Source organism: Camellia sinensis, chromosome 12 (assembly GCF_055761805.1).
Source record: "Camellia sinensis isolate YWXY chromosome 12, ASM5576180v1, whole genome shotgun sequence".
Taxonomy (NCBI): Eukaryota; Viridiplantae; Streptophyta; class Magnoliopsida; order Ericales; family Theaceae; genus Camellia; species Camellia sinensis.
Window position 1 is genome coordinate 34,109,054 of NC_138972.1, and position 17,734 is coordinate 34,126,787.

General features: G+C 36.4%; 1 long non-coding RNA gene across 1 annotated transcript; it reads left to right on the forward strand.

Annotated features, from left to right (window-relative positions):
- The first annotated feature begins 609 nt into the window (after window positions 1-609).
- Window positions 610-4,515, forward strand: LOC114292765 (uncharacterized). The gene is made up of 3 exons (XR_014345722.1): window positions 610-971; window positions 3,641-3,739; window positions 3,962-4,515. It is a non-coding gene; the product is annotated as an uncharacterized LOC114292765 (long non-coding RNA).
- Window positions 4,516-17,734: the final 13,219 nt, after the last annotated feature.

The following is a 17,734-nucleotide window of genomic DNA, read 5'->3' on the forward strand; positions in this document are numbered from 1 at the left end:
TCCTATTTTTCATTTTAATCAAATAGAATCTTGTGGTGTTGATGAGGCTTGTTCTGAAATCTTTATCACCACTGCATGATTTGATGAATACAGTTGATTTATTGAATTTATGATCATGCTAATCCTCCTCCTACTACATTCATGGGATTTTCCAAACAAAAAATTTAAAAAGTTTTGACCACCATTAGGACAGTTTTGTTTCTTTTATTTATTCAAAATTAATTTCTAGAGAATTTAAATATCAGTGAGACTTTCAAAACTTTTTAAACTTTTTAATCCATTTAGCCTCCGTTTGGGAAGTGGGTTGGCTTTTTGGCTTTTTAGCTTTTTTGGCTATTTTAGCCTGGGCTAAAAAGCTTGGTTTGGGAAGGGCTTTTTGACTTTTTGGCTTTTTTGACTTTTTTTGTGAGAGAAAAGTGTAATGATTATGGGTTGGATGTGATGTTTTGTTTGTTATGGCTAAAATAGCCTATTTTGTTTTTTGTGGCTAAAATAGCCAAAAAAGCCCAACCAACTTCTTCCCAAACGGTGCCTAACAACCATACTTAAATATCCCCTACGTCAAAGTTCGTCTTTAACCGCGGTTTCAATTACAGTAAGATGACTGTCGTTAAAGATATTTTATTATAGGCCGTTAATAAATTGCCGTTACAAATTTGTTATTAATGGCGGTTGTAAGAACCTGCGGTTATAAGCTGAAAGGTCATTCTTTTACGGCGGTTGTTTGAAGACTGCCGCAAATATATTATGCATTTTTTTAATTCCCTCTAAAAAAAATTTGGATTCCCTCCAATTAATTTGTTAAATGACATCGTGTTTTACCTATTTATCCTAATTGATTAGTTTTTCCTTCTATATCAAGTTCTGGAAGAGACTTGGTGTTGCAGAGTGAAACGAAGAGTCAGCAGTGAAACTCCAGCGTCAGAGGTCGTTCGAAGCACCATTGCTGCACTGCAGCACCATTGTCAAAGGTAAGAGTCATTTGCCTACCTTCTGATTCTCTTATCAACTTCATCTTTTTCACTCTTTGCTGTTGTTGCCTCCATGGGTTTCTTTTTCCATGTTTTCCCCTTCCATTATCTTTCTATTACCATTCCTTCTACCTTTTCTGATAGTATTTCTACTAGTCTATCAATAATTGGAGAAAGGGTAGTTTCATTTTAGGGTTTGTTTCAGTGAAAGCAAGTATCAACTATACATTTTTTAAATCTCCCTCTTATTATCAATTTTGATATGTTAACAAAGATCAAAGAAGCAAAAATAGACAAACCCATAAATCAAAAACAGAGTTTTTCAGACATATTTTTCTGGATGAATTAAAAACACTGAAATGGGGGGTTTTTGCATGAGCAAGCAAATCTTTTTTTGATGTATCTTTTTTTTTGTTTTTTTGGTTTTTTTTTGAACAACTTTTTTTTTGCTGTATTTGTGCTTGCAAAATTTATTCTAACAGAGTCCTTTATTGCATAGACTCACTGGAAGAACATTTTTAACATTACTGTCATTCTTTTTAAGGAACTTTTTCTTTAAGCATATGGATCTCTCTATCTATCCTTTTGGCCACCAGGTTTTTGATGAAATGCTTGAACCATTGCAAACTAATAACACTTAGTTAATAAACTTCTAAAAATATGCATCAATTATATAAGTTATTTCTAGCAACTTTGATTGATCCTTACTTAAAAAAAAAAAAAAAGGAAAAGAAAAAGAAAAACAACAACAACAACTTAGGCCTTTTAATTATCCCTTTTTCATGTTCGGATTGGTCTTAATGTTTGAAATAATTTTTTATTTTTATCTTAATACTGTTTGTACTCCAAGTGATTACTTGAATTAGGTTTCAAATGACTGTTCTCATTTAGGAAAAAAGTTGGTAATTGAATTCTTCGTTGTATGTTCAATCATGTTTTCATTATTCTTGACCGTAAGCAAAATGCTTATCGACACTTCAGAATTTGATGTTCAATGTTCTCTTTTAAACCTTGATGCTTTTGTTTTTGTGTTTTATTTTGTCTCAATCCCATTGAAGTGGCTATATTTTCTTATTGACAGCTCTGTTGCAGTTTTAGTTGCTTCACTTGTTCCTTTACAATTGCAAATGATCGTGATTTTTCATGTTTTGGAAGTCCGACTTTGTCGTTAGGTTGCTAACTTGCTAGATACTTGTGAAAAACCACAAAGATTGCAGCAATGTTTGTGTCACATGGGTTGGATAGATTTGTCATTTACCATGAATGGTTTCACTAATAATATCTACATTTACTGATGAACCAATTACACATGACAAACATTGAATTTGTGGTGTTTTCAAAGTAAGTTTATTTGTCTGTGGGTACAACCTGATTGTTCACCAAAAACACAAAATGGAATTGAGGGCTTTGAGGTTTAGATTTAAATTCTTTACCCCTCTGCCTAGGAAGTCTTCAAGATTTTAAGTTCAAAGCTTTAGCCAATATATTGTTAGTTATCAAGCCTATTAAAATTTAAAATAAAATAAAAAACAAAATATGTATATATATATATATGAAAAAACAAGCCATGTGTGGTTGATGATGCGGTCAACTAAATAAACCCTCGGACTAAGTAAAATTTTAAACCTGACCTTTCCCATCTAGAATCTGAATTCTGTTTGTGTTGATTTCTAATTGCTTTCAAATTTGCTCCCCTCTGCCCTATAAAAATCCATCTGTTCAAACATTTTTCTGTATGCATCTTTGCCTAATATGTTGTTTATGTCAACTATCCAATACAATCGACTTCAGTGGTGGTTTTTCACTTAATGTTAATGGTCTGTTTGCTGCCTGTTTTATTTTATTTTATTTTATTGCCCTCCTCCTTTTTCAAGTGTTGGGAGTTAGTCATTTTTATAAACTTTGGAATCCATGAAATTAAATTTCATATGTAACATCGAATATCATATAGTGTTGTTTATCTGCTTATATGGGAATGTTTTTGGTGTTTGAATTTAGAATCTCTTTTTTCCTAAAGATTAAATTGTCAATATTATCTAACTATATCTTTACCATTCAATTCAGTATTGATAAAATGTATTGCTTCTATTTAGTCTGCTCAATAACTTTATTTCCTTCTTTCATTTTGTTGTAAAATATGTACTTTTCCTATCATTGAAAAATCCATGTCTGTCAAAAAAATGATACTATGAATAGCAATATTTCAATTAATTAGCATTATTTCATGGCAAGAAACATGAGAAATAAGCAAAGAATCTAAAAGTTTATGCTAGTGTTAAAAAATAATAATAATAAAATAAAATCCCAATTTAGGACATTCTCAGAGCCCACAGTCAAGAATTGAATAATCAATGGCATTGAGAAAAGAAAATTAATTTGTTGCTTTCTGTTCAATTATAGTCTAGTAGTAAATAAGGCTTTTATAAACAACCAAACAAAACTTTTGTCAGCCTGTGCTAAAAAATTACTTTTTCCTATTTTGACTAAACACTTTTTTGAAACTTGATAATTTAGTCACTATTTAAAAAAAAATAAAAATAGCTAGTTTGATGGAGATGAGGCAAATGATTCTCTATGAAAATGCAAGTAGTATATAAATCTTATTCTTGTATTCATACTTGAATTGACAAGTATATTTGATTGATATCTCATTATATATATATATATAGGAAAACACTGAGTACACGGGGAGCTGTCTTGAGCTGATAGCTTCCTTTATGGGCATGGTGCAGAGGAGGGAGACGCTGTTTGGTCTCCACGATATCCAGGTAATTTCCTTCAGTTTGCACTTCATGCTATCATTTTTCCACTGATACACTGGCATTTGAACTGCAGTCTTTCCCAAACTGCATCGATATACTGCATTGGCACACTGTACTCACACACTGTACTCATACTGTATTTGATTTCTACATACCACTTATTCTGCATACTATGCTTGTATCTGATATACACATTGTAACTGATACGTTGACAACTGTCTTTTTTAGATCCCATCTATACCGATGGCTCTGGTGGTTGCAACAACAACAGCACCAGCACCGGCACCGGCAATACCTCCTCCAGTAGCAGGGAGGAGAGGCAGGGACAGGGGCACCCGAGGCTAGAGCAGCCCTTCAAAGCCCATCTTGAGTGATGACGATGCTGAGACTAGTGATTCTGAGAAGGCAACGAGTCGGCATTCGGAGTCATCCGAGAGTGGAGACGGTGATGCTAGTTAGGGATCCGATAGCGGAGGTGTTGATGCTGCGGACTCTGAGGCAGAGAGCGGAGAGGATACTGGCTCGAGTTCTGGTTCAAAGATTGATTTGGACAGCGGTGCCGATGGAGATAGTACCCCCAAGTCCTCTCCTCCGAGAAAGAGGACGAAGAGGGCCTCTCGGGCCTGAGCCGATTGGCGTTGATTTTTTTTGTACTTTGCTTAGTTTCTTTTTGTTTGGTAGCATTAGCAGATGTATAGTTTCAGATAGGTTTATTTTGCTTTGAAACTTGTACTCTTTTTTTATAAAAATCATGATCGGAAGGAGGATCAAACGGTACAGCTGTAGTCCAGATTCGAGGGTTGTGTTCCAGCATGGCAAAGCCCGTGACCGGTCAGCCTTTTGGCAAGCTTTTCAGGAAAGCCTCTGGCAAACCGTTCAGGAATAACAGATGACAAACATAATGACTTAAACGCACCAATGCAAATGCAATGTAAAGAAACATATAAGTGTAGATAAAATTTCATATCATGAATTTCAAGTCAAGTTCTCTACTTTTCCCAACAAAGTCGCCAAAAACTGTAGCTTAACTTTTTCACCCCCCCTTTCGGAAGTCGAATAAGCTTACAGTATCGGACTCCCGTGGTTCTGAATCTGATTCCACAAGTGCAATGTGAAATAGATAAACATGAAAGAGTCCCAATTCGACAAATCTTTTTGGAAAATTGATTTTGAATAAAAAATGCCAAAAATAGATTGTTTTGCCAAATACAGAGTCGCCACCTAAATATTTTTGGAAAAATTTAGTAAACCCATGACTCGTGCCAAAGGTCACGTGTTTGTTATCACCAAGATTGTCTTGGCTCGGGAACTTAGGTACGAGAGGGGAAGGTCATGAATTGAGCACCTTCGCTCGCCTGATCAAAGATCGGTCTCTACTAATTATGATAAAAATCTTATTTACATTATATGCTCTTGTTTCGATTATTAGGCTAGCATTACTATCTGATGCGCACACACACAAGTATAGACTAAATCACAAGAATTGGAACATTTCGATTCATGTTTATTTTGAAAATTGTTTCGAATATGTACCACTTGAAAAAGTGATCGCATATAAACATTACTCAAATTATCCCGATTCGAGCAACTAGCCACCATCCACAGGCATTCAAACAGTTTAGCACTTAAGCAATTAGCCTTATGGCAAGCATGCTAGACATGGCAACACTCACACTCATGTGATATGCTAAAGCGAGTAAAGGCTCACCTAGTACTCTAAGCCAAAAGAGAAACTAATTAGAAAAATGCATGATTCCTAACTATGCACTATGACTAATGCAACACATGCGATATGCAATTACTAGGCTCGGCTACTAATATGGCATATGACGCAATTAAATAGCATGCAGTCTAAGCTCGTATTCAAAGAAGTGTGTAAACTAACAATGCAAGTCAGAGTGATGAATCGAGCCCCGGTGCATACAATACAAATGGATGCAAGCATGAAATAATGCTAAACAAAATGTGATGTCCCTAAACTAACCATCATAAATTAGTAAATAAAAAGGAGAAAGATGTGGGGTTGGAACATATACACAGTATTACAACATTGCGCTCTCACGAAGGAAAGTCCGAATGAATTAACTAGCCAATTAACTAAAGCTAAGCTAATTAACTAACAATTACAAACCGAAATGAATAATTAGCTAAACTACTTAACTAATTATTACAACAACTGAATTAACTGTTCTAGTTAACTAAAATATATACAAGATGAAATTGAATAACTAGTTAACTAACTAATTAATTACAACACTTTACAAAATTAACTAGCTACAACTAATTAACTACAACAAATATCTAAGACAAATATTTAAACTTAAACATGCGCGGTATGCTTATGCATGTTGTAGATACCCCATTTTTGACCGCTCTCAAGACTTGGACGTCATCGTTTGTACACTCGATGATTATCCTTGTTTGTGTTTGTTTTGAGCGCCCGAAGTCTTCGGCGGAACACCTTGTCTTTGAGCCTTTAAACCTATCTGTTTTGTACACGTTTTTGGACCAAGAGCTTGTTGCCTCTTACCTGGAGAGGGGGATGACCTACTGGTCAGCCCTAGACCTTGTTGGCCACAAGTTGTGGCTGACAGCCACCAATGGTGGCCGACGGCCATTTGTTCCCTTTTTCAGATATTTGTTTGCCAGTTGTGCCAGCTGTTGCTCACTGAACTGCATCTCCATACACGTGTATGGTATGATGAATTCAAGCTCAAACCTTGGTTTTCTATATATAGGGGGTGTCCTCCCCTATTTTGGAAGGTTAGACATTTTAGAACAAAATTCTCTCTCTTTTTCTAGAATTCTCTCTCTCTCTCTCTCTCTCTCTTTCTCTCTCTCTCTTCTTATTTTGTGCCTTAAAGTCTAGTTTCTCTACACTTTTGCACATCAATCCCTAACCAAACACTCTTACCTTTGAGCTAAGGTTTTTTGGAGTTTAGTTTGAGCTCTTGAAAGGGGTTTGAGTTGGAATTTGGGACTATTTTGTGCTTGAGCTTCAAGAGGTAGTTCACTTGCTTAGTGTACTTGCTTTAACTACTTATTTTGCCATCCTTTTGTATTGTTTTTGAGCTGGTTTTCAATTACAAAAAACTTTATTTTTTTTTAGGCTTAACATGATGGTTTGAGGCTATTTTGTGTTAAGGGGCGATCCACCATTCTTTTTGCTTAATTGTGTAGACTTTTGCACTATCTTTTAGCATATTCAAATCAAACTTTTTGGGCCTTTTAACCACTAAAAATCAAAGTATTTCAGTGACAAAAACCTTCTTTTAAAGTCCAAAATTGGAGGGGTTAGCCTCCCCTCCTTGTGATGTGAGCATGTTTTTCTAGTATTTTGTAACTTGATCTCAGCATGTTTTTGCTACTGTTTTGACTTGTTTTAACTCTGTTTTGGGCTGGTTAGGTCCTTTGAGCCTTGTATGGCATGGTTGTAGTGTAATTTCCTTCACTAGTTTGTTGTTTCATTGCCTTGATCATCTTTCTTTTGAGTTAATGGCATGATTTAGTGTTGTTTTGCACTCCATTCTAGCACTTAACATATCTGCAACCTTCCTCATTTCTTCAATCTTTCATTTACTTTGAGAGTTGGTTAACCTTCAGGTTGTGTTTAAGCTTGAGATCGAGGCTCGTGCTTAATGGTTTTAATCCTCTTTTGAAGGTTTCTACTAATCAACGACATGACCTCTCTCTTGCCTTAAATTATCTTTTGGTTAAAACCTCTTCCATTAGAGGACACTCACTTTCAGACTTAACTGATTAAAGAATGGATCGGTAATCTAAAATGAGTAAATAAAAATGAACAAGTAAAAAAGGCAAGATAAAGCATCTTTTGTGTTGCATTACGTGCTCTTGAGTTGGAGTAGAGGCATTCTAGAAGTTGGCAGCACTGTTGGTGTTCAAAGCATGTGCAAACATAGGCTGTAATGGTAAGGCGATGGATTCTCGGGAGGAAACCAACCAAGCATGCATGTGCTCCTCGCCCCTCGAGGCCATTTAACTGCTTTATTTAGTTAATTAGTGATAGCTAATTTGCTTACTTTGTAATTAGTTAGTTAAAGTGTTTAGCTAATTAATTCATTTTGTAATATTTAATTAGCTTAGAATAAGTTAGTTAAGTAGTTTCGTTTTGTAATAGTTAGCTTATTCATTCGGACCTTTCTTCGCGAGGGCGTAATGTTGTAATAGGTGTGCGTGCATGTGTGCATGTCTTCCAACCCCACGTCTTTTTCCCTTTTATTTGATCACTTTTGATGGTTAGATTAAGGACATGTTACGATTAGCATATCACATGCTTGCATCCATTCATTCGTTTTGCATGCACCGAGGCTTGGCGCATCATTCAAACTGCATTGCATTTCAATACTTCTTTGAATATGTGTTTCAAAGCATGCTATCAAAGTTTTACAAATACCATGATTAAGTAGTCGAACTTATTTAGTTACATCATTGCATGTGTTGCATTAGGCATCTTGTATAGTTAGGATCATGCATCTTTCTAACTAGTTTCTGTTTTGACTTGGTGTACTTAGTGAGTTTTTATGCTTTATCATACTTGCATGAGTGTGATTGCCATATTGTCATGTTTCGCATGCTTGCCATGAGGCTATGTGCTTAAATGCCAAACTGCATGAATGCCAATTAGAGCAATTCAACGAATGTAAGTTTTAAGCCCACTTTGTTGTGGCAAATCATGTTTTAAGCTCATCTTGTTTGGTGGCAAATCCGCGCTTTTAAGTCCACTTGAGGGTGGCAAGTTCAAACCATTTTAAAAAATAAACATGAGTTGAGTTGTTCCAATTCTTGCGATTTTAGTCTATACTTGCTTGTGCGCATCACGTAGTAATGTTAGATTAATAACCCGAATAAGAATATATAATGTTTATAAAACATCATATCATAATTAGTAGAGGCCAATCTTTAATCAGGCGAGCGGGGGTGCTCATTTCAGGACATTCCCCTCTCGTACCCAAGTTCTCGACCTGAGGCTACTTTGGTGAAGACGGACACATGGCCTTTGGCACGAGTTAGGGTTTCCTAAATTTTTCCAAAGCAAAATATTTAGGTGGCGACTCTGTAATCTAGCAAAGCAGTCCAATTTTGGCATTATTTGATTTAAAATCGATTTTCCAAAAAAGGTTTGCCGAATTTGGACTCTTTGGTGTTTATCAGTTTCACATTGCACTTTGTGAGATTAGATTCAGAACCATGGGAGTCCGAACTGTGAGGCCTTATTTTCAAACCTTTCCAAAAGGCGGGGCGCGGGAAAAGACGAGTCCACACATGTGCTTGGTTTCCACCCGAAAAGGCCACTGTTTTGCTTCCAAAAGGTCTCTGTTACACAGTAGAACACTTACACTTTCGTCCACCTCTAGAATAGCTCTACTCTGCTCAAAAAACACATTGCTGGATTTTGCATTGGTGGCTGGCCGGCAAGGAGTGAGGCCCTGTTGGCCATGGAAAGTGGCTTGTCGGCCACTGCTGCACAGTTCATCTTGCTGTAAAAAAGAACAAACAGAGCATGCACAGGGTATTCTCAAGGGTTTTCTGCACAACTCACCCCTCCTTATCATAAATAAATCAAATGAGACAAAACTTGGTTCACAAACCACCAACTCAAACAATTTCATTGCATGATAGCTTATTAACCAAAATGTGCAAGTTCAATAAATGCTACAACACAAGACTCAAACCTCCTTCCTTTCATGCATTGATCATGGGAAGTAACCTTAGAAACTTGAATCATTTCATCATTAATGAGTATGAAATGCTTCAAGCTTCCATGTGTTCACTTAACGTCCTATTGAACACAAAACCAATTATTATCTTACACCATTTTAATTACTTCATTTTAATTACCAACCATCCTTTAATTCATTGAGTCCAAAAGGTGAATTTAAATCCTCTAATGGAAAGAGGGCTTAAACCAAGTGTTGTTTTAGGTATGAAAGAGACATCATACCGTTGGTAATAAATCCCGAAGGGATTAAACCATTAAGCATGACATCTCAATCTCATGATTAAACAAACCAGTTGTTTGAAACAACTTTCAAAGCAAAACAAAAGCCAAGAAAGGAGGGAGGTTATAGAGGTGATTAAGAGTGATTACAAGTATGGAAAGCCATAAATAAATGCAATCAACTCAAATAAGGTGGTGTCTAAGGCCTAAAAATACCAAACTCATGAGGACAATTACACTACAAGCATGCAAAGCAAAGCTCAAATGCAACTATCAACCAAAAATAGTGCTAAAATAGTCTAAAAACAGTCCTAAAGTATGCTAAAATTAAGACAAAAATATCTAGATAATAAGCTAAAACATAGCACAAGCTAGGCTAGTAAGCAAGATACAAGGAGGGGAGGCCAACCCCTTCAAATTTGGACTTCAAAACATGATTTTAGCCATCGAAATAACTCTGAAAATCACTGGTTAATGTGAAGCCCTTGAAAAAAAAATGTATTCTCTTTAAAAACCCTTATGTTTGAATTATTTCCTTGAAAGCCCCTCAGTTTCTTAAATTATTTCGAATCTTGTCGGTTAGTTTTTTTTTTATAATTTTTATCGAAACAGGAATATCCTAACCGAATTAGATTCCTTAGTCTAATTTAATTTAATTCTACATAAATAAGGTTCCAATACATGAGTTTAATTCCAAGCCCTCACTTCTTTTATTAATTTCAAGAATTACCCCAAAAATAGTACATGTACTTTTTATACTATAGGTACCATCAAATCAATTTGAGATCTCTCTCTCTCTCTCTCTCTCTCTATATATATATATATATATTTGTACCTTTTATTCATCAAATATTTTTGTACACAATATCTATGGAATTTGTACACATAATAAATAGGAAAATCTCTCCAAATCTTGAGCACATGGCTAGCCATCATACCTCATAGGCCATAATCATTGTACTTTAGTACAAACAAATCCATTGAAATCTTGGAGCAATGATGACCTTGGTACCAATTCTTTATATATACATTGGGAATATGTCCACAGTACACATATATTGAATAAAATATTCTCCTTTTCCCTTCCCCATGGCCGGCCAACCTAGGAGAATATAAGGGACCTATTTTCAAGACTTGTAATTATGACATTCTAGAAGCTCTAGTACCTAGTACCCGTAAATCTAGGGTTGTGTTCCCAAAACTAGTTCCATTCCAACTAGAGGCCAACTAAATATTGTCTAATCACATGATTAAGTTCCCTAATCACTCTCTTTTCCATTAGACTCCAAGTAAATCCAAACTTTTCAATCCAATTCAAACTAGTGGGCCTTTATGTCTTTTTACACCGAAATTGCCTATAAATACAACCACCCCCTAGCATGGCATACACAAACAACACACACTCACATACATTTGGCTCAGAGGAGAGAAAGGAGAGCAAGAGAGAAGTCTTGAGAGGGAGAGGAAGGAAGATGAGAGCAATCTTGTTCAAGCCTAGCAAGTAAGCCACAACACAACTCTCTCTTTTATTTTCCTTTTCAAATACATGTTCTTAAGGGATCTACCCATTGTTTTCAGATGTGTTATTAATGATTTCCTTGAGTTAAAAATGATAAGAGTTGAGCCATGATTCTACCTCTCTTGTAGTTCCCCTCATTTCGGTACAAAACTATCTTTTTCATACCAATCTCTCAAACTTTCCAAAGGCACACCTTCAAGCTAATTTTCTGAGTTTAATATATATTATTTAGCATGTTTTCATCACAAAAGAAATGAAAAATTTCCCATAGTGGATCCCTTTCTCACAAATCTTCTTGTTTTGGGTGTTATGCTTTAAGAATCTATTTTCATAGCCAACTTTCAAAATTTCTAGAAATATTTATAAAATTATTCTGGGCCTCCATTTTATGTCAAAATCTTCCTTAAGGAGTTATCTTTCAACTAAAATTGGTTTCATTGAAAACGAGTGAGCGATTTGTGAGAAACTCCAACTTTCAAAACCGTCGACAAATCTGGACAGCGCTGGAACATTTCTTAAATAACTAAAAATCTAGAAAAACTATCACATTTCTGAAACATGTTCTGAAAACTAGATTAAATTCTCTACGAACCATAGGGAGGTCGAGTTTGGTAAAAATCTAAAATAGCCCTTTTGATTTTAATCTTTCAATGGTACTGAATCTGGAAATTTAGTTTTGCATGAGTGTTTTATGCTCTTGTGTACATGAATATGCTTATTAGTTTATGATCATATCTTGGTATGGTATTTCATGTGTTATAGTTATGTTCCTTATCTTCTTCATTTTAATGATGCTCATACTTATGTGGATATTACCATCTTGTTGAGTTTGTTCTAACTTGACTTAAAACATTGATCCAAACGGAAAACTTAATTGGGATAATATTGGGTTTTCGATCACTTAAATATTGAAGAGATGATAATGTGTTATGTATGGATTGATGGGATGTGCTCCCTAATTGAAGTTTAAGTCTTGCGCAAGCAGTTGTCGCGTAAACCCTGGAATGGAACGAACGTATTCGGACTCTTTGCGATGGTTTGATTGGTGAGATAAGGTTGGGTCCGGATGGGACATTCAGGAAGATAAATTTTTTTTTGGAAGGATAAGGTTGGATTCAGGAGATAAAACATTTTTCTTTTCGCTGTCCCTTTTGAGGCCCTACGGTTGGCGCTACGCGGTATATAATCGTTGGTAGGCATCCGGGGTTAGTTCTGCAACAAAGCAGCAAAATAGGGAGTTCCGAATAGTTCGGTGTCCAATTCTTGTGGTTGGGAGGATGAAATCTCTTTGGGGGATTTCTAGAATACTAACCACTAACATTATAACCTTGTTATCTATTTGAATGACATGCTCCTTTTCTCTATTATTGAAATTGCTGTTATTGACTTGAATATCATGCTTCACTACTTGTTTGCCATAAATGTGATGGTGTATTGGATTGGGAAAAAGGGACGGGGTATGTGTGCGTTTACTGGGCATTCAAAGCTCACGGTGTTTCATGCCAGGTATTGAAGACTATTAGGCTGGTCGAAGGCAAGGCTGAAGTATTTGAGGACGTATGGCTATCCTATGAGAGTTAGGAACTAGTTATGTTAAACGTGTTTTGAGATTGTAAGTGATAGATCCCATGTTGTATTTACGACATGATTTTTGTAATTTGTATATATATAACATTTGTAACCTATCCTTATACTCCGTTAACTCATGTAGACCTTGTGTTAATATCCTGTCAAGATCTGTCAAAAAGGTAGTTTTGCTATCTAAGGTGGTTGGACTTAGAAGGGAGGCTATTTTGATTCCTCTGACCTTTCTGGGATCTTGCTTGGTTATTAGCCAAAGGACTCATTAGTGACATTTTCTACTCTTGTAACCTTAGATAAACCCTGTATTTAATGGTTAATATATTATCTGATGTTCCCGATTTTTGGGGCGTCATAGTTAAAAACTCAAAAAAAAATAGTGCAAGTGTGGGAAACACAAGGGTAAAAGCTTTCAAAACAAGGTGTAAAGAAGGGTGAAACACCCCTCAACCTTTATTGGCCTTGAAACCCAAGTTTTAGCCCAAAAATACAGAGTTTTTATAGCCCAAAAATAGTTGGAAAATTGCAAGAAAAAGAATAGACAAAGCTAGTAAAGAGGCAAAGCTTTATACCTTTGAAGAGGAAAATCAATTCCAAGAAACAAAACAAAGCAAACCAACCCTCAAGAGCTCAAACAAGGCTCTAAGATACCTCAACTCAAAGATGAAGAGGTTTGGTTAAGGGTGTATAGGCAAAGATGAAGGATATGTAAGCTAAAGTGTAGAATTTGCTAGAAAGAGACAGAATTGTAGAGAGAGAGAAAAAATTTTGTTCCAAAATTTTTCTAACCTTAAAACAAGAGAGGGAGGCGCTCTATAAATAGAAAACATGAATTTCCCTCAAGAACATCCAGCTATACACGTGGAAGCAGATGCAAGCATCTGTGCAAATAGCTGGCACATCTATTACAAAATATCTGCAAAAGACATTGGTGGTTGGCAGCCTCTAACAGTGGCCAGCAGGCCACCAGAGGTTGCAAGCTTGAATACCACTGGGTTTGGTCCAAAAATGAGGCAACAGGGGTGCAAGGTTTGAAGGGCTCAAAACTGTGACATTCTGTTGAGGACTTCGAGCACTTGACAAGCATATAGACTCATCATTGGATGTGCATGAGATGACGTCCGAGTCGTAAGGGTGTCTACACATGGCTAGGATGTTAGTTCATCATGAATCATCATCTAGGTTAGTAGTTTTGTATGTTTTTCACTTTGTTTTGCATGTTTAGGTTAGATACTATTTGCTGCACGTTAGGGTAGTTTAATCTTGATAGTATCATGCATATAGCCCGGTTTAATCATCATATAATATTCTGCATATTTATTTTTATGTGTTAGTTGCTTTGTTTGTATTGAATCATGTTAGTAGCCATTAAATCGGGCTTAAGTTCATATTGTGCGTGTTTAGTAGCTTGTATAGGATTTTTATATTTTATTTAATCATATTTTTCATGGTTGGACGCTTTGTGGTGAAATTCGGGTAAGTTTCTTGATCTTCATAGGATATTACTTGCGTATTTGCATTGTTGCTTTAAATCATGCAAGTTAAGTGCTTTTTGAACTCAATTAGTATTTTTGGATGCTTTTTGATGAATATTGCTTAGTTTGGGTTGTTTATAGCCATATGATTTAAAAGCTTTCTTTTCATTATAAAATCATGATTTTATGGAAAAGATATAGCTATACTCATTTAATTCAAATTAAGTGATATTTAATTATTTAAATCATCTAGTTGTTAGGTTTAGTTAAGAACTTAGGGTTAATAATGAAATTTGTGGAATAATTAATTATTTAATCTCATAAAATAAAAGGTTAGTATAGGCCAATCACTTGATTGGGTAAGGAGGGGTGCATTAATTAATGACCTTCACTTCTTGTACCTAAGTTCCCGAGTTGAGAATATTTAGTTGTGATGGATTAGTGCTTGTACTTAGTTTTTATCGTTAAAGGTTTCTTAGTTTGTCTTAAAAATTAAGTGGCGACTCTTAAAAGCAAGTTGGTACAACATTGGGTGAAAATGCGCCTTATACCCAAAAAGGCACGACGTCCATAACAACTCAAGTTTGCACGCACAATGCAAGTGCATGCACACCACTTGCCTCGGTATGCATGCCATCCATGTATGCACAAGTGCAGGGTACCATGCTAATGGCTTTCTTGTGGCTCAAGTAAGCCTGAATTGTTTTCTAATCAATGTTTTTGATACAAATGGCTACTAATTTTGAAAAATGTCTTTTATCAAAGCATAACTGACTTCTTTTTCTCTTTTAGGGTCAAAAAGTTGATTTTTGGCAAAAGCGGATTCAGGGAGTAAATGGTCATTTTCACAAAAAATAAATTTTTGGCCAAAACAAGTTCATACAACAACTCCAAACATTCTTAAATATTCTAAAGATGAAGTAATCACCATTTCAACATCGGGAGACTTGAAAGCACCCGAAGTCTTAGGGTTAGTCAAAATGGGGTGTTTATAATTGCCCCTTTTTGACAAAACTCAAACAATCATGAAGTGATGTGAAGTGAATGTCAAAGATCTAAGACTATCCCAGTGGACATGACCCTAAGGCTTAAGAAAGTACCAAACAATCATGCAAGTGATCGAACCCGCAAGTTGTCTACATATCCTTGATACAAGGAATTAGATCAGTGTAGTTTAAGGGTGGTTGTACAATAGTTCATATGTGAGTGAGTGTATACAACAAGCACTCAAGCACTCATCCAAGTATGCAATTTTTCTAAAAGGAGAGGGGAGTAGGCTATACCTGCCATGCTCACCTTACTGTGCTAAAGCCTATGCCGAGTTCCATTCGTTCGATTCCAAGTTGGCCAAAAATGTGCCAGTCCTACAAATACTTAAGAGAAGGTCATTTCCAAATAATACACACCGCATTGTGGTTAGAATGATGTCATTTTCACGATGCCAAAAGTTTCCAATTCACGAGTTCGACTATTTTTGGATTGGTTCTGTGTTCGTTGCCTTGCAATCCTAATCATGCCCATTCGAGGCATGGGTAAAATGGGTTTGATTTTGCTGTCCTGCAATTCTAAGTTCACTGCATTATTCTCTAAATCATGCTCACTCCTTATAAGTAATGGGGGTATGATGGGTTCCTATTTTGCTGCTTTGTAATTCTGAGTTCGCTGCATTACGATCTAAACCATGCTCGCTCCTTACGAGCCATGGGGGTTTAAGAATTTCCATTTCATTCCTTGCCACCCTTGTTCCCTTACAAGGTGGGAGTTTAATAACTTCCATTCCATTCCATGCCACCCTTGCTCCCTTATGAGGCAGGGGTTTAATAAATTCTATTCCATTATATGCCATGCTCACACCTTACGAGGCATGAAGGTCAAATTTAGGTTATATTCCAAGCCTTTCCAAGTGTTTTCTCAAAATTTCCAATTGGTTCCAAGTGTTTTCCAAAATTTTCCAAGTGGTTCGTAGTGTTTGTTCACCTTAAACGAGCTTTATATGCCAAGTTTGTAGGTTTTTCCAAAATTCAGTTTCCAAGGATTTAGATTTTTCAAAATTTGAGTCACAATGTAAGAAAATCTGATCATGCAATTTTTTTTTTGATGCCAAGTGTGATTTTTGAAAACATTTTCCCATTCCAATAAGACTCAGTTAGGGAGAGGTTAAAGGACTCATTTTCCATGTGGATGCCAATAATAGTGTCTTTGGGGCACAAGTTTTCAAATTGTCTCCCATTCCATGCTATGTGCAATGTGTGTTGGTGTAGTGTGATAATAAGTAGCAGAGATTCAAATACGAATTAAGATGATGGGCCTTGAAAGGCATGCCAATACCTAAGCTTGAGTTTAGGACATACTTGTGCCTTAGAGACGGCCTGAAAGGGCAATAGGCTGGCCACACGTGCAGGCATGTAGGCCACACATGTGCCAGCATAGGATGTGTGTGCGTACACTAACTCAATGTGCGTACGGTCAAGCCTTGTGTGCATGCACAATTAGTAAATATGGAACAGTCTCACGTGACCCAAAGGGTTTTAAAGTGTTTTTGAGCCTCATCTTTGATGCTCACACCTTTGAAATCTCATATTCTTCCTCTATAGCTTCTTCATTTTCTTTTTTGGTGGTCCTTTATTGCTCTGAAGCTTGTGATTCATTTGACTTTTTGAATTTCGTACATTGCGGGCATCATTTCTACCGAACGATTTTTGATTCCAACCATTTCTTGAATATTTTTAGGTATTTCACCCTATTCTCTGACTTTTCTGGCTTTCCATCAACTGTTACACATTTACATTGCGATGTAGCGACGTTATTTGAACTTTTTGATGTCTTTTCAACTATTTCCATGAATGCCAAGTGTTTTCTAGGATTTTTACCGATCATTCTATGCATATTTGTCCATGCATATCACCTTGCCACGACCATTGTACCACACTACCCATAAACACCCATATACTTGAACTTGTGGCCCATCTTTTATACTTTTTCACTATGTTTGTCACCTTTTTGCACTATTTCTCATTTTTGGTCATTTGTTTTTTGCTTGTGACAGATTTATTCATGGTGGGGAGTTCCCACCTTTCGACCCTGCTACTTACGTGCCTCCGGCCTATTTTCTGCAGGCCGGTATGGAGCAGTTTTATGAGCTAGACGAGGATAGCCCTTGTTCTGTGGTCCTCTGGGAGCCAGAGCAGCATGTCTCCCATACGGGTTTTAGGGTATGACCTCATTCCTCTATTTTTTTTGTTACACTTTCTTTCCCTTTTCTTGCAATTCACTAGTTTCTGTTCTCTCTTGTAGGAGTGCTCTCATTCTGTTCATGATTTTAGCTCACTGGCCGGTGTGGTTGAGTGGTTAGTGGCCCTCCCTGAGGCTATCAGACTCTTGGTGGATGGTTATGGCCTTGGGCCCCTGTATGAGTCTTTTAGCAATGCTCGCATTAGCCACGGCCTTCTAGCCACCTTGATGGAAAG